Source organism: Triticum dicoccoides, chromosome 1A, assembly GCF_002162155.2.
Source record: "Triticum dicoccoides isolate Atlit2015 ecotype Zavitan chromosome 1A, WEW_v2.0, whole genome shotgun sequence".
In the NCBI taxonomy this organism is placed as follows: Eukaryota; Viridiplantae; Streptophyta; class Magnoliopsida; order Poales; family Poaceae; genus Triticum; species Triticum dicoccoides.
Genome location: NC_041380.1, coordinates 52,286,588 through 52,307,323, shown reverse-complemented (window position 1 = coordinate 52,307,323; position 20,736 = coordinate 52,286,588).

Sequence of the window (20,736 nt, the reverse complement as noted above, 5' to 3'; positions counted from 1 at the left end):
CAACTGTCGCATACATGGAAGATTCCACAAGACTTGGTGATCAAGACAAGGACTCCTCCCCACCGGCGTATTCGGCTAGGACCCTTGTTATCCTAGGCCTCCAGTGCATTATATAAACCGAGGCCAGGCTAGTCGATAGAACATACAATCATACCATAGGCTAGCTTTTAGGGTTTAGCCTCTCCGATCTCGTGGTAGATCAACTCTTGTACTACCCATATCATCAATATTAATCAAGCAGGACATAGAGTTTTACCTCCATCAAGAGGGCCCGAACCTGGGTAACACATCGTGTCCCTTGCCTCCTGTTACCATCCGCCTTAGACGCACAGTTCGGGACCCCCTACCCGAGATCCGCCGGTTTTGACACCGACACACACCAAGCACCCAAGGCAAGAAAACACACCCAGGACGAGATACAAGGGTGCCGCGCACCGAGACACCACTCCAACGAACTACAAAGAACACTAAAGATGAGCAAAGAGGCATCGCCTTGAGCCGACGGAGATCACCATGAGCAATCACCAAGGAGAGGTGAGACGACCGACGACGGAGCAAGGACTCCAAAACGGTGCCTCCAACAAGGGTACGACCATAGCCGCCACCGTCCGATCACGCAGATCAGGTTTTCAACCGGAGTAACCCGAAGGGAAAGGAAGCACCGCGACGGAGCCTGCAGGGAGGAAACGACGTCCGTGGACGCCGCCACCGTCGGCCAGTACAAGGACTGGGAAAGTGATGTACCCCGGTGCACTAACCCTTCGGCATCCCCAGCTCCACCAACCACCCACATCCATGCCGCCCGCGCGGCCATGTCTGCTTGCCCACACCCGAGTGATACGTCTCCGTCGTATCTATAATTTTTGATTGTTCCATGCCAATATTCTAAAACTTTCATATACTTTTGGCAAGTTTTATACTATTTTTGGGACTAAGATATTGATCCAGTGCCCAGTGCCAGTTCTTGTTTGTTGCATATTTTTTGTTTCGCAGTAAATCCATATCAAACGGAGTCCAAACATGGTAAAAACTGATGGAGATTTTTTTAGAATATATGTGATTTTTGGGAAGAAAAATCAATGCGAGACGATGCTCGAGGGGGGCACGAGGCAGGGGGCACACCCCAGGGGGGCAGGCGCGCCCTGGGCCCTCATGGCCATCCCGTAAGGCGGTTGATGCCCTTCTTTCGCGGCAAGAAAGCTAATATCCGGATAGAGATCGTGTTAAAATTTCAGCCCAATCGGAGCTACGGATCTCCGGGAATATAAGAAACGGTGAAAGGGTAGAATCTGAGAACGCAGAAACAGGGAGAGACAGAGAGACAGATCCAATCTCGGAGGGGCTCTCGCCCCTCCCATGCCATGGAGACCAAGGCCCAGAGGGGAAACCCTTCTCCCATCTAGGGAGGAGGTCAAGGAAGAAGAAGAAGAAGGGGGGCCTCTCCCCCTCTCTTCCGGTGGCGCCAGAACACCGTCGGGGCCATCATCATCACCGCAATCTTCACCAACAACTTCACCGCCATCATCACCAACTCTTCCCCCCTCTATGCAGCGGTGTAACCCCTCTTTTACCCGCTGTAATCTCTACTTAAACATGGTGCTCAATGCTATATATTATTTTCCAATGATGTATGGCTATCCTATGATGTTTGAGTAGATCCGTTTTGTCCTATGGGCTATTTGATGATCGTGATTGGTTTGAGTTGCATGTTTTATTATTGGTGCTGTCCTATGGTGCTCTCCGTGTCGCTCAAGTGTGAGGGGTCCCCATTGTAGGGTTTGCAATATGTTCATGATTTGCTTATGGTGGATGGCGTGAGTGACATAAGCACATACCCGAGTAAGTAGGTTGTTTGCGTATGGGATAAAGAGGACTTGATACTTTAATGCTATGGTTGGGTTTTACCTTAATGATCTTTAGTAGTTGCGGATGCTTTCTAGAGTTCCAATCATAAGTGCATATGATCCAAGTAGAGAAAGTATGTTAGCTTATGCCTCTCCCTCAAATAAAATTGCAATAATGATTATCGGTCTAGTTATTGATTGCCTAGGGACAAATAACTTTCTCGTAACAAAAAGCTCTCTACTAAAATTAATTTAGTTGTGTCTTTATCTAAACAGCCCCTACTTTTTATTTACGTGCTCTTTATTATCTTGCAAACCTATCCAAGTACACCTATAAAGTACTTCTAGTTTCATACTTGTTCTAGGTAAAGCGAACGTCAAGCGTGCGTAGAGTTGTATCGGTGGTTGATAGAACTTGAGGGAATATTTGTTCTACCTTTAGCTCCTCGTTGGGTTCGACACTCTTACTTATCGAAAACTGTTGCGATCCCCTATACTTGTGGGTTATCAAGACCTTTTTCTGGCGCCATTGCCGGGGAGCCATAGTGTGGGGTGAATATTCTCGCGTGTGCTTGTTTGCTTTATCACTAAGTAATTTTTATTTGCTGTTCTAAGTTGTTCTCTATCTTTAGTTATGGATATGGAACACGAAATACCAAAAAAATAGGTTTACTTGCTACTCATGGAGATGGGGAACCTCCTAAAACTCTCGATGCACATTATGTGAAATATATCATGTACTACTTTGATAATCTTGAGAAAACCCTATTCAATTATATAATGGGAGACATGTTGGATCAACGTGAATACTTTAGGGATTATCGCTTGACACAAAAAGGAAAACTATTATGGGATCAAGTTCATATGTTGCATTGGTATGCTCGGCAACTTTGCTTGAGATATGACTATACTTGTTGCTCTAGGATGAAGGCTCCACACCTTCCCTTTTCATGCAAATTTAATGATTATAAAACCTTGGCTTCTTATGCTAATGGTATATATTATTACTATGATGTGGAACAAATAGAAGAATTTGTTGCTTTTATGGGTGCTTATGAAATTGAATCTTTGTTTAAAGAGTGTGAAAATTTTGATGATTCATTTTATAGACCTGCAAATTTAGCTATCCTTAAATATTCCTATGAGAATTATGAATTCAATTCCGATATTGATGATTTTATTGAGAGAGTCTCCGCTGTCCAAGAAGAGACTAATATTTTGCAGGAGTCTATGGAAAAAGAAATTGATGAAACTGTGAGCTCATTGGATGAAAAAGATGCGGAGGAGAGCGAAGAACAAAAGGAGGAAGAGCGGATTGAGCACCTGTGCCCACCTTCTAATGAGAGTAGCTCTTCAACTCATACATTGTTTAATTTCCCTTCACGCTTACCGAAGGATGATTGCTATGATGATTGTTATGATCCCGTTGATTCTTTTAAAATATACCTTTTTGATGATGCTTGCTATGCTTGTGGCCAAGATGCCAATATGAATTATGCTTATGGAGATGAACTTGCTATTGTTCCTTATGTTAAACATGAAATTGTTGCTATTGCACCCACGCATGATAGTCCTATTATCTTTTTGAATTCTCCCAACTACACTATATCGGAGAAGTTTACCCTTATTAAGGATTATATTGATGGGTTGTGAAAGGGCATGTAGCCCCTAAGTGTGGTTTTGGTAATTAAATGACAATCTCTATGGACTAATGTTTTCAGTGAGATATATTTGAAGGTTTTGTCCATAGAATGTGCCACAAGGATATTGGATGGAATCATGGATGAAGTCCATATATATGAAGATAGTGCCTCAAGGATATTGGACGGAATCAAGGATGAAGTCCATATATATGAAGATATATTTTCCCTATGCTTTGGTATTAAATGACAATTCCTATGGAGCATTAAGTGCATTGAATCTTATATAAAGATATGTTCCATAGTGATGCTTGAAGTGCATTGGGTTGTTTTGTGAAGTCTGCCATCAAAGCATCCAAAGAAGTGCTCATGGTATCCTTCTCTGGATACCTTGTGCACACGGGCTTGTACCGTGCGCACAGGGCCGAGTGTCAACTCTCTGGATACCCCGTGCTCACGGGGCCTAGGTGTTAGCTCTCGAGATCCCATATCCAGTGAGGTTTCAAGGTGGTCTTCGGGTACTTCTATTGACGCCATCAAGATTGGTTTCAATGCCTAATCTAATTATGTTCATGATGGAGTTCATTGGAGGATCTCAAAGATTGATATATTTGGGCTTCTAAGGATCAAGGCTTGAGAGAGTAATCAAATAGAAGAATTCAAGTTATGGTTTCAAGACAAGATCATGGTGAGCTCATGTGTTGGGTTTAGGTTGATCAAGTCTTGAAGCAAACAACTAGAGTGAAGAATTCATTGTGCCTCTCAAGATATTATGATGGAGGGCTTTTAAGGATCAATGGCTTGAGAGAATAATCAAAGAGAAGAATTCAAGTTATGGTCTCAAGACAATATCATGGTGAGCTCATGTGTTGGGTTTCGGTTGATCAAGTCTTGAAGCAAGCAACTAGAGTGACGAATTCATTATGCCTCTCAAGAGATTGTGATGGAGTTTTTTTAGAAGGGCAAGTGGTGACCAAGATGATATTCATAGTGGAACTTGATATGGTCATGGAAGAGTCTTTGGTGATATAGTCTTGAAGCAATGAAGGGAAATGAGGAGTTCATTGTGGCTTTCAAGAAACCAAGATGGAGCTTGGAGTAAAGATGTTGGTTGACCAAGATGAAGCTCGAAGATTATATCTAAGTGGTCAACTCTCAAAGCACAAACATTGTACCACGTGAGACCAAGTGATCTAGTGGTATGGTAAGTAATTGTGAATTGTGCTTTGTTACCTAACCCATGCTATATGTTTGGTATGTCTATGTGGGTTAGATGTTTCTCATGGGCTTGCATCAAAAGGAAATATTTCAAGTAGCCTATGTGAGGATGACATCAAGTGGTGATGGTCGTCGGGTTCGAGGTGTCCAAGTGCAAGATGAGAAGCCGGAGGTTATATTCTTTGAAGCTTGCGGTCCACATCATGATAATGCACATGTGAAGATGGGCTTAAGTTAAGGCTTCCCTCATTGCAATATGAGGAAGCAATTCGAGTATCTTCACCAAGTGGTTGTGGACAAGAAAGGGATTCCAACTTGAGGCAAGCATTAAAGTCATCATCAAGCTCAAGTTGAATATGCAAGGCAAAGGTATAACTTAGCTAGGTTTTTCTAGTTTTGCCGATCTCATAGTGCTTGGTGGGAGACCGGATTATAGGTTTGATAGCCGTACTATCAAGAGGAACTCTCAGGCGAGTAGCTTGATCATGTCGCATGTAGAGAGCTCAAACCTTTGCATTACTTGCATCATACTTTCTTGTTGATCTTGGGTGGTTCTCTATGTGAGGACCTTGGGCTTTTCCCTAGCTTCAAAACGAGCCCAAGATCATCAAATTCGGAGTTCGTATGCCAAAGTTATGCATGTTTTAGTGGGCCGCTGCAGGCTATCCTGGGTACCCCGTGGGCACGGGCTCGTACTGTGCGCACGGGACCCCGTGGGCACGGGGTCTAAACCCCCATGGGCACGGGGTGTCCAGGAACTGCCCGTTGAGCCCCAACGGCTAGTTTTGGGTTTTGGCTATTTAAGGGCTCCTTCCTCCCACCGGTTGGGGGGTTGTTGATTCACATTCAAAACATCATTTTGGGCCTCTTACCACCTCTCCCAAACCCCTATCTCCCCTCTAAGTGAAGGGGGATTTGTGGATGGATCTTGGAGTCATTTGTTGATTTCCTCCATTGCATCCCCTCTCTTCAATCTCCCACTTTCTTGAGTTGCATCCTGTGAGATTGAGAGAGTGAGTTGAGCATTTGTTGCTTGACCTTGCATTGCATTTGTTGCGTTGGTTTGAGCTCCCTGCATCGATTTGTTCGAGTGAGAGCCCGTGAGTTTATTACTCTTGGAGGCTTCGCCTCCTAGACGGTTTGGTGATATCATTGAGAAGATTGTGAAGAGGCCTATGTGGCCAAGGTTCCCCCGGAAGCTTCCTTTTGTGGTGTGCTTCGGGGAAGGGTGTTCAAGTGGCCTAGGTGGTCAAGTTCCTCCGGAAGCTTCCGTGGTTGTGGTGTGCTCCGGAGAAGTTTGTAAAGGTGTGGTGGTCGCCTTCAAGACCAACCCCGAGTGAACCGAGGCTCATCCGTTGGGGGTGACTCGAAAGGGAGAATACGGTGAGTCACTTGGTGACGCCCCGGAGCTTCGGCTTCGGCACCGCTCTAACGGAGATTAGCACTCTCGCGAGTGTGAATTTCGGGATAAATCCGCGTCCCCGACTCACTTGTGGTTATCTCATACCCACACCCTTTACTTTCCACAATTCATACTTGCTCATATTGAGATATCTTGTAATAGTTGAATTGCTTAGTTGTTCCTTCATTTTCCATATCTTGTGATATAGTTTGTGCTTGCTAGTTTTCTTAAGTGCCTATCTTGTTTAGCATAGGTTGTTCGTGCACTTAGTTGAGCCTAGCATATTTAGGTTTTATGCTTGAAAAGTATCCTGTCGGTGTACAAAAAGAGGGGTTCACTTTTTTTGTACCCCTATAATTGTGCACGTACAGTCTGAGCCACGGGCACCACCACACCAAGCAAGGCAAGGGAGGTGAGCCAGGGTAAGACCGAAGCTCAAGGGAACTAGGACGACGCCAAGGCCAAGACCATGAAGAGCAAAAGGGACGAAGCGGACTCCCCCGGCAAGATCCTTGCCGGGAGACAGCTTTGGCAACCCCGGCAAGACCCTTGCCGCGGCGACTCGCCCCACGCCTACGGAGCAAATTACCCTTGAGTCCACTGCCCCCAAGGGGCAAGGATTCGAGAGACATCCCCGTGGAGGCATGCAGATCTTTGTGAAGACATTCAAGATCAGATACGCACTAAGAAGACGACGACCTTTGGCGAGATACCAGCCAGGGAAGACCACGAGACCCCCAGCAAGCGCCTCGCCGGGGATGACAGCAGGCGCCTCAGCAAGACCCTTGCCGGGGCCCCGGCAAGGCCCTTGCCAAGGACATCCACAGGGCCACCACCAGGCCCACACCGACTAAACCTCCACCATCGTACGCATGCGGCTGCCGACCCAACCAGCTAGGCAGGCACCTACGTGGCGGCATGCAGATCTTCGTGAAAACCCTCCACTGCGCCACCTCAGCTGCCTGCCTACCTACATGGCATCACAGGCATCACTGGACAGGGCGCGTGTCGACACAAGAAGGAGCGGCGACGGACGAGACATGTTTCTCCCCCGTCCCCGATAAAGCAAGGACACCTAAGCAAGACATATTAAATGCGCCTTGTCATGTAATGCGAGGGATAACCTCGCATCACTGTACCCTTTCCACCTCCTACGTGCCACTGTGGCAACCCCTTTTTCTATAAAAGGAGGCCCGAGGCGACCAGGAGGAGGATTCAGCTTTTTGGAGCTCCTAATACCCCAGAGCTAGCTCAAGAACAGGAATATACATCCACCAAAGCAGGAGTAGGGTTTTACGCATCCTCGCGGCCCGAACCTGGATAAACAAACTGTGTACTATCTGTTTGATCCGGTCTTCTCACGACCCCGCGCCCCGCTAACCGTAGTAGGAATTCTTGTGATCCTATAGGTGTCGTTCCCACCGACATCTTTGGCGCGCCAGGTAGGGGGAGCAGTTGTGAGAATCGGCTTTAGCAGTTAGTTCGACGCTTCTTCATCATCATGGTGCCCAAGAAGAAGACGACGGTGGCGGTTGGCCATTCGGAAGCCGGACAGCCCGTCCCGACGCGGGCGAGCAGCGGACCGGTCGTAGAAAGGACCCGGGGCGCTGCTCGCGAACACCAACACCATCCCAGCAGCCGGAGTTTGGGAGGTGGCGATGTTTGTGCGCCTGGTAACGAGCCACACATCGCCAAATCCAAAGGCGGAGCCAGGCCCTCCGCGGGTGGAGCGGGGCCTTCCAAGGTCATCGCCACCCCACCCGAAGGCGACGCAAGGGCCTCCAAGACTCCCACGCTGGCGCCAACAGCGCGCTCCTCCCAGGCAGCGCGCGACGAACGGCGTCATCACGCCGAAGATCCCGAGCGTCGCCGCGGGAAGAGCCCCGAGCGCCACTCCCGGGACGTAGAAGACCTGCCCGCTCGCCGAAGCACTAGTGACAACGGCATGCGACCGCGGGGTCATGATAGAGCTCCTTCTGACATGGTCAGAAGTCGAAGCGCGCCGCGATCCGTGCAGGTTCCGCTGCCACCGACGCCGGCAGAGGCCCTGGCGCACGCGCAGTTGCTCCTCGACTTTCCTCCCACTACGGGGAAACTCGACGAATGGAGAGCCACTATCCGAAGCCTTGTTGCGGTGGCCAACAAAGACGAACCAGGTCCGGTGGGGCCCCCGGGTCGACGCTCCGATGGAGTCCCACGCACCAGTGGCGGAAAGGTCGGAGGCGCCGCAACCACGATGCATTCACCTCTTCCCCATCTGATACCGTGGATGCCGGCTCGTCGCGATGTCACGGGCGACGACATTTCCATAGCGTCGTCTGACCCACGGACCCACTGTGACCAGCGCCAAGTTCTTCGGGAACGAGCCCATGAAGACGCTCGAACCACTATCGAGCGTCGGCGCGGAGCGCGCCACCAGTCAGACAGGCGAGCAGGGCCTGCTACGAACCACCCGGCCTCGGAGAGCCCTGGAGGCCTACCTTACGAGGTAGGCTGTCCGGCTTTTACCCGTGAGCTGCGGCAGTTCCAGTGGCCCACTCGCCGCGCCTTCAAACCTGACGTTGGCGAGAAGTACAACGGCAAGACCCACCCGTTTGAGTTCCTCAGCATCTACACCATCGCGATGCAAGCTGCCGGAGCCCGCGACGATAAGGTGCTTGCGAATTACTTTCCATTGGCTCTTAAATCCAACGCCATGTCGTGGTTAATGCACTTGCCGGTAGACTCTATTTCCTCCTGGTCGGATTTGTGCCATGAGTTTGTTGGCGCCTTTACTGGAGGCCACCAAGCCCATGGTCAAGCAAGCGACCTGCACATCATTCCCCAGAAGGGAGGCGAGAGTCTGCGCAAGTACATACAGAGGTTCAGCCGGGTATAGTACAATATCCCTGATGTTCACCCTGCCACCATCATCAGCGTGTTCCATCAGAACATGCGTAACCGCAAGATGTGCGAAGAGCTGGCAATGAACAAGGTGAAAGACGTGGTAGAACTCTATGTTCTTGCTGACAGATGTGCCCGGGCTGAAGAGGGAAGGAAGTACCCTGGCGAAGATGCCGATGTGGAAACCGACTCCTCAGATAGGATACTGCCGCCCCGACAAAGAAAGGCCGGCGCCGCAACAGGAAGCGCAAAGGTAAAGCCGTGCTTGCTGTCGAGGGATCTGACGACGCCGGCTCCGCCAAGAAAACCAAGGCAGATGACCCCGGCAAGGAAATTGCCGGATGTGTCGCCTGCCGGGCCTTGGCGGCTGCCGAGAAGCCAGGAAACTCTGACAAGCAATACTGCAAGATCCATCGCACCAAAGGCCATGATCTCCAGAACTGCCGACAGGTTGAGCTCCTTGCTGAGAAGCAGAGGGCTGAATATGAGAGGCGGCACAAGGAGAAAGGCCAGGACGGTGCTGAAGGGTCCGGCAAGAAGCATGACAGCCAGGCGGGCCGTCGCGGCAAAGATAAACAGCAGGAGAGGCCCGCCCGGGGCCGTTACAAAAAGCCAGAAGACGATGATCGCGAAGAAGACGATGAGTCTGGTGACCAAGAATTTCAGAAAGCTACGGAGGCCATGTGCGTCGATGGCGGCGCCTCGCTACATACCTCTCACCGCCAGCTTAAACAGTGGGCGCGTGAGATTACAGCGGCAGAGGCGTCGTTTGATGCCCAAAGGCCGCTGAAGTGGTCTAGCACACCTATCATTTTTGACACTGAGGATCACCCTGATCGCACTACTGCAGTCGGGTGCTTGTCATTGTTGGTTTCACCAACAATACACAACCTCAAGGTGACAAAGATGTTAGTCGATGGCGGGGCCGGTCTGAACTTAATCTCGCCTGCCGTGATCGAGAAACTGCAGATTCCTGATGAAGACCTCGAAGAGACGGGCATGTTTCAGGGGGTCAACCTAGGAAGAAGTCAACCAAAGGGAAAGGTCACGTTGCCCATGACTTTTGGGAGTGATCTGAACTACAGGACAGAAAGGATTGTGTTCGACGTTGCCAAGATCCCCTTGCCTTACAACGGGATCCTTGGCTGCCCAGCGCTGGCCAAGTTCATGGCGGCGTCACATTACGCCTACAACACCCTGAAGATGCCGGGGCCTGTGACGATCATCACCGTCCCATCAGAAAAGAAGGATGCGCTAATTTGCGCTGACCAACTCTACCAACAAGCAGTTGCAGCAGCTGCCACTACTAAGGCGCTTGCTCCTGCTGCTGGAGCCCCGGGAAGGAAAAAGAAGAAGACCGGCGATACCTCAGGCACCCACTCCGGCAAGCGCACCTCTTCGGAGTGTAGCGCTCCCATCGAGGACGTGCCAGAGAGCTCCACCGACAGAAACAAGAAGTCCAGGGCCACACCGCTGGGAACCAAGAAGGTTTCTGTCAAGGAGGACAACACGGGAGGGGCTTTTACCATAAGCTCCGCCCTTGACGACAAATAGGAAGACACGCTCGTCACCTTCCTGCGGGCGAATGTCGATGTGTTTGCATGGCAAGCATCCGACATCCCCGGCGTTCCCAGGGAGGTGATTGAGCACCACCTTGTTGTCTGTCCTCATGCGCGGCCCGTCAAGCAGAAGGTCAGAAAGCAAGCCTTGGAACGACAAGAGTTCATCACAAAGGAGATCCGAAAACTGGAAGCAACGGGTTTGGTAAGAGGAGTGCTCCATCCAACGTGGTTGGCCAATCCAGTGGTAGTGCGCAAGGCAAATGGGAAGTGGAGGCTGTGTATTGATTACACAGATATCAATAAGGCTTGTCCCAAAGACCCCTTCCCGTTGCCGCGCATCGACCAGATTGTTGACTCCACGGCTGGGTGTGATATGTTGTCATTCCTCGATGCCTACTCCGGCTACCACCAGATCTTCATGACAAGAGAAGACGAAGAGAAAACAGCATTCATCACCCCATGTGGTACGTATTGTTTCATACGGATGCCTTTCGGGTTGAAGAGTGCTGGTTCAACGTTTGCACGGGCGGTCCAGATTGGTTTTGAACCCCAGCTCCATAGAAATATGGAACCTTATATGGATGATATAGTGGTCAAAACGAAGAATAGGGCAACCCTCATATCGGATTTACAAGAAACATTTGCAAACCTACACAAGATCAATCTCAAGCTGAACCCTGAGAAGTGCGTCTTCGGCGTCCCGTCCGGCAAGATTCTCGGGTTCTTTGTGTCGCAGCGCGGGATAGAGGCCAATCCGGACAAGATCAAAGCTATAGAGCAGATTGAAGCACCCAAGCGAGTCAAGGATGTGCGTCAGCTTGCTGGTTGCGTTGCCGCCATGAGCAGGTTCATTTCCAAGTCCGCCGAGCGCGCCCTTCCCTTTTTCAAGATTTTGAAAAAGGCGGGCCCGATGGAGTGGACACCAGAAGCCGAAGCAGCATTGCAAGATTTGAAGAGGTACCTCTCCTCCGCGCCAATACTAGTTGCGCCTAGGCCACGGGAACCGTTGCTGCTATACTTGGCGGTAACGAACTAGGTGGTTAGCGCCGCACTAGTGGCGCAGACAGAAATTGATGACGAGGTAATGGCAGCGACAGAGCCCGATGCCACCGATGCAGAGACAACACATCCAGTTGGAGTGCCGCCGAAGAAGAAAATGATGCAGCACCCGGTCTACTTTGTTAGTTCCCTCCTGCAGAGGGCTAGATCAATGTACTCCGGTGTGCAGAAACTGCTCTTCAGCCTTCTTATGGCCTCGAGGAAGCTGCGTCACTACTTCCAGGCGCACGAAATCACTGTCGTCACTCGCCTCCCTCTGCAACGGATATTGCACAATCCAGACGCAACGGGAAGAATCATAGAGTGTGCACTGGAACTGTCCAGCTTTGGCCTCAAGTTTGAGAGTACCTCGACGATTCAAAGCCGAGTCCTGGCGGAGTTCATTGCAGAATGGACCGTGACGCCTGACGAAGAAGCCCAAGAGACTGCTCTCCCCGGCAAGGAGGCAAGTTGCGATTGGATCATGTACTTTGATGGAGCTTTCTCCTTACAGGGCGCCGGGGCTGGCGTACTGCTTGTCACGCCCACCGGAGAGCACCTCAAGTACGTGATCCAGATGCACTTCCCCAGGGAGGTGTCAACAAACAATACGGCTGAGTACGAAGGGCTGCTTGCTGGTCTTAGGATCGCGGTGGACCTCGGAATCCAGAAACTTGTCGTCAGAGGCGACTCGCAACTTGTCGTCAAGCAAGTCAAGCAAGGATTACCAGAGCCTGTTGATGAAGGCCTACGCCGAAGAAGTGAGAAAGCTGGAGGAGCATTTTGACAGTATACAGGCAGAATACGTTCCCCGAGCGGAGAATGACATCGCCGATTACCTGTCAAAACGCGCTGCCCTCAAGCTACATGTGGAACCAGGTACCTTTGTGCTTCGGCTAACTCAGCCATCTGTTGATCCATCAACAGAGCAGAACAAGAGGAGAAAATCAGGGCCCAGCAAGTACTTTCCCGCCGAGCTCCCCGAAGCCGCCGGCAAGGATATTGCCGGAGACACTGAGCCCGCCACAGGACGGCTAGCTCCGACGGAGCATCAAGCTCTTGCCGTGGAGACAGCCGCTTCTATAACCGAGGAAATGCCTTTAGTCCTCGCCGTCGAGCCCCAGGCTCCAGCATGGGCACAACATACCATCCGATTCCTCCAAACAGGGGAACTTCCTGAGGAGCAGGAAGAAGCGGAAAAAGTAGCCCGTCGCTCTACTATGTACCAGTTCGTCGATGACGTCCTGTACAGAAAGAGGCCGAACGGTGTGAAATTGAAGTGTATCCCTCGAGAGGAAGGACTGGGGCTGTTGGCGGAGATACATGAAGGCGTATGTGGATCCCACATAGGGTCGAGGGCCCTTGCCGGCAAAGCATTTCGGCAAGGCTTCTTCTGGCCCACCGCCCTCCAGGATGCGACGACACTAGTCACCAGGTGTGAAGTGTGTCAGCTCCATTCAAAGAAGCTTCATCAGCCAGCTCAAGCCCTTCAAACCATTCCTCTCTCCTGGTCTTTCTCGGTCTGGGGGCTCGACATACTGGGCCCTTTCCCCCGCGCTGTCGGGGGCTTTGAGTACTTGTACGTTGCAATCAACAAGTTCACAAAGTGGCCAGAAGTGGAAGCAGTGAGGAAGGTCACAACACAGTCAGCCATCAAGTTCTTCAAAGGACTGGTGTGCCGTTTTGGTGTACCCAATAGGGTCATCACCAACAACGGCACGCAGTTCAGAAGCCACACCTTCATGCAATATATTCAAGACCTCGAGAGCAAGGACTGTTTCGCTTACGTTGCTCACCCACGAAGCAATGGTCAAGCTGAGAGGGCAAATGCTGAAGTACTGCGAGGCCTGAGGACAAAGACCTTTGACAGACTACACAAGAGTGGAAGGCGCTGGATTGATGAATTGCCGGTGGTTCTGGTCAATCAGAACGACACCAAATCGAGCCACCAGCCAGACACCCTTTGCCCTGGTATACGGGGCAGAAGCAGTTGTCCCCATGGAACTCATATACGGGTCACCTCGAGTACTCGCTTATGACGAGCTTGAGCAAGAGCAATTGCGGCAAGATGACGCAACGCTCCTTGAGGAAGATCGTCTTCGGGCGGCTGTGAGAGCAGCGCGCTACCAGCAAGCCTTGCACCGCTACCATAGCCGCAAGGTTCATGCCCGAAGCTTTGAGGAAGGCGACCTTGTTCTTCGGCGCGTTCAATCGGCCAAGAATTCCAACAAGTTGACGCCAAAGTGGGAAGGCCCTTATCGGTAATACGAGTCACCAGGCCCGGCGCAGTCCGCCTAGAGACCGAAGATGCCATTCCGGTGAGTAACTCCTGGAACATTGAGCATCTTTGCAAGTTTTACCCGTGAGGCGCGGCTTGCCGGGCTCCCCCGGCAAGCCACCTTTTGTACGAGCCTTGCCGATGACGCATGTAACCCTTTGTACAAAGCCAGGCGCAGACCCTGAGCATAAATAAATGAAGAGCTGGCGCCCTAAGTTATAGCATGCATGCTAGGTCGAGTCTCATCCTTGGTTAGGGTTGATAGTGCTTAGCGGCGACTAACCCCTAGCTTAGAGGTCGAGTGTGCGTCTCTTTGTCTTTATTTTGTCTTCTCTGGTTCACAGGACACACAGATATCCTTGCCAAACCACTTGGGGAGAAAAAAAGGAACATACCAACATCTAGGCCCCGGCAAGCCAGTATTGCCGGGGGCTGCAAGAGCAAAGATTCACCCACGGCAAACCAGGGTTGCTGGGGGCTACAACTTCAGATAAGTTCTTCATCCCTTATCATGCATTCCATTATGGACTGAGGTATGTGAAACCTCATTTTCCTTAAGCTACCGTGCTCCCCTAACTCTAGGCCCTAGGGCTCGTTCCTGGGACCAAGTTTGGTCGTAGTCGCGGTAGCGAAAAGATGAAACAAGGAGCCTGAACCCGCCTCATCCCTGCCTCCGCCAAAGGCGTGAGAAAGGTCGAGCGAAGTGGGGAGACGGCAAGGCCTGTTGCCGGGCGAGAAAATGTTTATCTTAGAGATATCAAGGATTTACTCCTTGTCGTGGGTTCCACTCGCAAACAAATGACCCGACAAGCATCCCTTTTTCATTAAAAACATTCCACTCAGGTACAGTCCATAGGGAATGAAAAACATGAATGAAGGGATTACAAGTTTTAAATTCAAAAAAGGCCCGAAGGCTTACAAACTAAAAAGAGATGAGGTGCCCGTAATCCCTTTCTTGTCCCTCTCCTCAGGAGGCAGGTTAAGGAGGCGAGAAGGGCAAAAGGAGCACCTAGGCGAGCTACGGGTGGCAGAAGACGCAGAGAGAACATCTTGGTGGCCGTCCAAAGGCTGGATGGTGATGGCGGCGCCGGAAGCAGAGCTCGAAGACAAGGCGGCAGGACGTCAGCACGCGTCGAAGGCATCGGTGCCCGCATACTCCAACTTGACGGCCTTGCCGCCCGTCCTCTTCCTCTTCCACCCAAGGAGACGACCCCGAGAAGTTCAAGGAGCCGGCGACACGGATGATGGGGTCGCCGGTGCCGCACGGAGCGGCACCCGACACCTAGTCGGACCCGTCATCCTGCTGCCTACCGCCCTTGTCGTCGTTGCCGCTGTCCTCCTCGTCACTCCCGCCCGAGGAGGAGTCTTCGCTATCAGAAGAGCTCTCCACGCAACACCTTGTACGAGTCCCAAAGTGCCCGAAGACCTTGACAGAGAGAAGGCCACCCTCCATCAGCTTAAAATGGAGAGTGAGCCCCTCCGTCAAGCTGTGGATATGAGCAAACGTCTTCCATCCCGACGAAGATATATCACGTGAGGAGCGGGGAAGTCGACGCGGACCCGCGTGCCACTGATCCTGCAGCCCCTCATGTCCAGCCGCAATGACTCCGGCGGATCCAGCTCCATCTCCCGCGCAAATGTAGTCGGGAGATGAAGGCGACAGCGCGGCGGCCGGCGCAGCCTGACGATGAACTCACAAGGGTCATCCCCAACATGGCCCTCCATTGGAGGAGGAGCTGTTGGCGGAGGCGAGGCCGGCGCGCCACCCCGTCCTCCTCTTCCTCGAGCGCCCCAGCCTCGCCCACGGCCTTTCCCCCTCCCCCTTCCCCTTGCGGCCGGCCCTGCCACCGTAGGCACAGGAGAAGGAGGGACGCGTTGTCGAGCGGCGACCCTCGCCGCCACCGTTGAAGGACCGGGATTTCCTCTCTCCATGATGAATGGAAGAGAGGAGCAGAAGCTGAAGGAGGAAGGAGATGGAAGAATGCGGGACGCCATCCCCCCTCCCGCTCTTTATAAAGGAACGGGGTTGGGGCTCGGCCGCCCCGCTCGGCCAATCAAAACACGAAAGGCGCAGGGAGCCAGGACCGACCCGCTGCCCCAACCAGCGATGGCCCGGTTTCCCGCCTCCGCCATTTGCCACCCCAAGCGCATAGGAGGCACGTAGCGGATGTGCAGAACCGAGGGGACGGGTGAGGCGACCTCTCCCCACCCCGTGATTGTGGGGAGTGGACGCCTTGAGGACCGCGCCTCGGCCCCATTCAGTAAATGGGCCGCGCCTCCACGCCTCCCTCCGTTTATGGGGAAGACGCGAACCGCCCCTTTACTACGATGTGACGCATGCATGTAGAGACCAACCCCACGCATGCCGCCCACATCACACGCACCTCCCCACGCCGCGCCGCGCGCAGGAGTCGTGGGAAGCGCAACGCACGAAAAATCTTACCGCGGTAAAAAACCGCCCCGCCTGCCCGCGCACCGTTTTTGGGCCTAGCCCAACAACGCGTTGCGCTTATGTGTGGCCCAGGCCCGGGGGCTCCTGTCGGTGTACAAAAAGAGGGGTACACTTTTTTTGTACCCCTATAACTGTGCACGGACAGTCTGAGCCATGGGCACCACCACACCAAGCAAGGCAAGGAGGTGAGCCAGGGTAAGACCGAAGCTCAAGGGAACTAGGACGACGCCAAGGCCAAAACCACGAAGAGCAAAAGGGACGAAGCGGACTCCCCCGGCAAGATCCTTGCCGGGAGACAGCTTTGGCAACCCCGGCAAGACCCTTGCCGCGGCGACTCGCCCCACGCCTATGGAGCAAATTACCCTTGAGTCCACTGCCCCCAAGGGGCAAGGATTCAGGAGACATCCCCGTGGTGGCATGCAAATCTTTGTGAAGACATTCAAGATCAGATACGCACAAAGAAGACGACGACCTTTGGCGAGATACCAGCCAGGGAAGACCACGAGACCCCTAGCAAGCGCCTCGCCGGGGATGACAGCAGGCGCCTTGGCAAGACCCTTGCCGGGGCCCCGGCAAGGCCCTTGCCAAGGACATCCGCAGGGCCACCACCAGGCCCACGCCGACTAAACCTCCACCACCGTATGCATGCGGCTGCCGACCCAACCAGCTGGGCAGGCACCTACGTGGTGGCATGCAGATCTTCGTGAAAACCCTCCACTGCGCCACCTCAGCTGCCTGCCTACCTACATGGCATCACAGGCATCGCTGGCCAGGGCGCGTGTCGACACAAGAAGGAGCGGCGACGGACGAGACATGTTTCTCCCCCGTCCCCGATAAAGCAAGGACACCTAAGCAAGACGCACTAAATGCGCCTTGTCATGTAATGCGAGCGATAACCTCGCATCACTGTACCCTTTCCACCTTCTGCGTGCCACTGTGGCAACCCCTTTTTCTATAAAAGGAGGCCCGAGGCGACTAGGAGGAGGATTCTGCTTTTTGGAGCTCCTAATACCCCAGAGCTAGCTCAAGAACAGGAATATACATCCACCAAAGCAGGAGTAGGGTTTTACGCATCCTCGCGGCCCGAACCTGGATAAACAAACTATGTACTATCTGTTTGATCCGCTCTTCTCACGACCCCGTGCCCCGCTAACTGTAGTAGGGATTCTTGTGATCCCATAGGTGTCGTTCCCACCGGCATATCCGTTAGTTTAATTCCACATTAGGATAAAGCCAAATCCGTAAAAGTTTTAAAACTCCTATTCACCCCCCTCTAGTCGTCATCTAGATCATTTCAATTGGTATCAGAGATTTGGTCTCTCCTTGGTAGGCTTCACCGCCTAGAGAGTAAAGATGTCGACTAGGGGTATAGTGCACAATGACACTTTTTGTTTTAGTGGCACAAACTATCACTTGTGGAAAATTCACATGCTTTGTCATTTTCGGACCATGGGTCCAAATCTTGTGAGAATTGTTCTTGTAGGGGCTTCTCCGTGGAAGGATGACCTTTTTCCAACTAGTGAGGAAAATGATGATATGCTTTGTGGCTATGGTGCTAAGAATGCCATAATCCGGTTTATATCCCTCGAAGTATTTGAGTCTATCATGACTTGTGTGATGGCTCATGATATGTGGACCAAACTTGAAGAAATATATAGTGGGTCCAATCTTGTTGATATTCATCATCTTTCGGAGAAGTTAATTGAGGAGGTCTCCACATCTTCAAATCATGAAGATCTCCATATTGCTTCTTCATCCATGTGCTTGGACACTTCTACCTCTTCCACCTCACCATCATATGGCATGTCCCAAGGTAATGACATGGTGAGTGGAAATATCATTTGTGATGATGATGTTGTGCTAAACATTGATTATCTTTCATGTATACATGCTAGTGTTGTAGATTCTATGGACATGAGCATATCTAGCAAAAATGACTTACATTCTTGTGTTGATAGTCCATGCATATAATTTGGAGATTCCTTGAATACCTTTTGTGATGATATGATTGATACTCATTGTTTCCATGATCTATGTGCTTCTATTTCCTCTAGTTGTTGTTTGACTAACCATGTAGAGGAAACAAGAGAAAATAGTGCACACATCATTAATGAGGAAATTGCTAGAGGAGCAAATAAGGACATCACCTTGTTGGAGAGGAAATGCTATGAGTGTCAAGAGGATGGACATGGATATCCTACTCTTGATGATAAAGAAACTCCCTCTCCAAAAGAATCATCATCAACCTCCAATGTTCACATGTGCCTCATGGCAAGAGGTAATACTGAGGTATCATCTACTCTTTGTAATGATATTGATGAGAGTAATGATGAATGTGATAGGGATATGAGTCAAGAAATATATGAAATTGGTAATTATCTTCGTGGGGTAAATAAGAACACTTATGAGATGTTTAAAGATCTTATCACTCATTTTGGAAAGTGTAATGATTTACTTCACGAAGAGCAAAAACAAAATGAAAAACTTGATTGTAACCTTCTTGATGCTCTAGAAACTCTTAGAGACTTAGAATCTTATAAAGAAGAGATTGAAGTTTCTCATGATCAACTTAAAGAGGATTTTGAGCACCTTGACCTTGTCTACAAGAATGTCAAAGGAGAGCTCACCAAACTCTCTAAGTCTTATGAGGAACTTCAAACTACTCATGTGAAGTCTCTAGTTTCTTCTAGATCCTCTCATATTGTCAATAATGCTTGTGCTACTAACTCTACTTCTTGTGAAGCATCTATCTTGAAGGAGAATGGTGAGCTAAGGGCTCAACTTGCTTTGCTAACTAGCAATTATGGAAGATTAGAAGAAATTCATGAAAAGCTCTCGGGCTCTCATGATGACCTTCTAATCTCCCATGAAAGGCTAAAGTTAGCTCATGAGGCTATTTTGAAAAAGGTAACATCGTGTGAGCCTCATGTGGACATTAGCACTATTTCTACTCAAAATGCTTTATTGACAGGTGCTAGTCCTAGTGATTCATCTAGACATATTATTGCTAATTTTTGTGATGAATTGCTCTCCTTGCCTTGTTGCTCTAACAATGAAGCTTCTACTTCCTCTAGTACTTTTGTTGATACTAACCTTGTAGATGAAAACAAAGACCTCAAGGCCCAAGTCACTATTTTGAAGAAAGACTTGGAAATATGTCATGAAGTAAATACCTCTCTCAACGCTATCTTGAGTGTTCAAAAATCCCCTCATGACAAGGGCGGACTTGGTTTCATCTCCAACAACAAGAAGTCCAAGAGAAAGAAGAAGGGACAAGATCAAGTCAAGAATCCGACCAACATTACATGCTTCAAGTGCAAGAATGTTGGTCACCATGTGAGATCTTGTCCATTGAAGAAGAAGGCTTCAAATGTGAAACATCAAGGGAAGTGTCCACAAGTTCAATCTCAAGGTCAACCTCATGTTGAAGAAAGGCCACTAGCAATGATGAACAAAGATATTGTTCCCCAAGTTGAGAAAATAAAGAAGAAGAGAAGGGGGAGCACATGTTGCTATATTTGTCGTGAGAAGGGACACATATCCTCATCTTGTCCCAAAGGTAACATCCCTAAGCCTCCTCTAGTCAATGATCATTATTCACTTAGAAAGGATGTTGTTGGCAATTTGTTTGCCAAGTTTGTTGGTGCCCAAAGTGGTTTGGAAATGGAAAATACCATTTGGGTTGCCAAGCCTATTGTGACTAAGTTCTTAGGACCCAACTTGGTTGGGGACCATCAAGCTCAAACTTGATCAATAGGTGTGTGGAGGACATTGGAGATTTGGCTAGTTCATGACGAAAAGGATATCCACCATTTATTTGTTCGAGCCAAGTCATGTGGATTATCTTCATATTATCTATCCAATGTTCCTGTGATGCCCGGATAATTAGACAACAGTCATCCCCTGCTAATGATGCCACATCACCTCGGTTACGGTGGATAATCTCGCGTTAGTTCACAACGATTTAAATTCAAATTTGAATTAAGGGCAAACATCAAAAGTTTTCAAACAATAAAACTAAAAAGTTCAAGTTGTGCCAAATAATTCATAAGTAAATATCATGGAGAAAACACTTTGTTGTAGAATGCTTAAATGCTTTAAAATAAATAAAATGTCAGCAAGACAATTATTAAAAGCCTTTTATAATTTATAAAATGTTAAACTATTTTCTATTGGGTAACCAAATTGTAGTGGGAGTATTATATTTAGTAATGCTAACTTAGAGGCTATTTTTATATATTATAAAACTAAACATAAAAGGAAATAGAAATAGAAAAATACAAAAAAAACACAAACAACCAACCCCCCCCCGCTGGGCCAAGTAGCCCAGCTAGGCCTCGAGCCAGCGCGTCGGCCCACCCCGCGCCCCTAGCCTATATGGCCCTACTCCCCCCACCCACCGAGGGAAACCCTATCCAC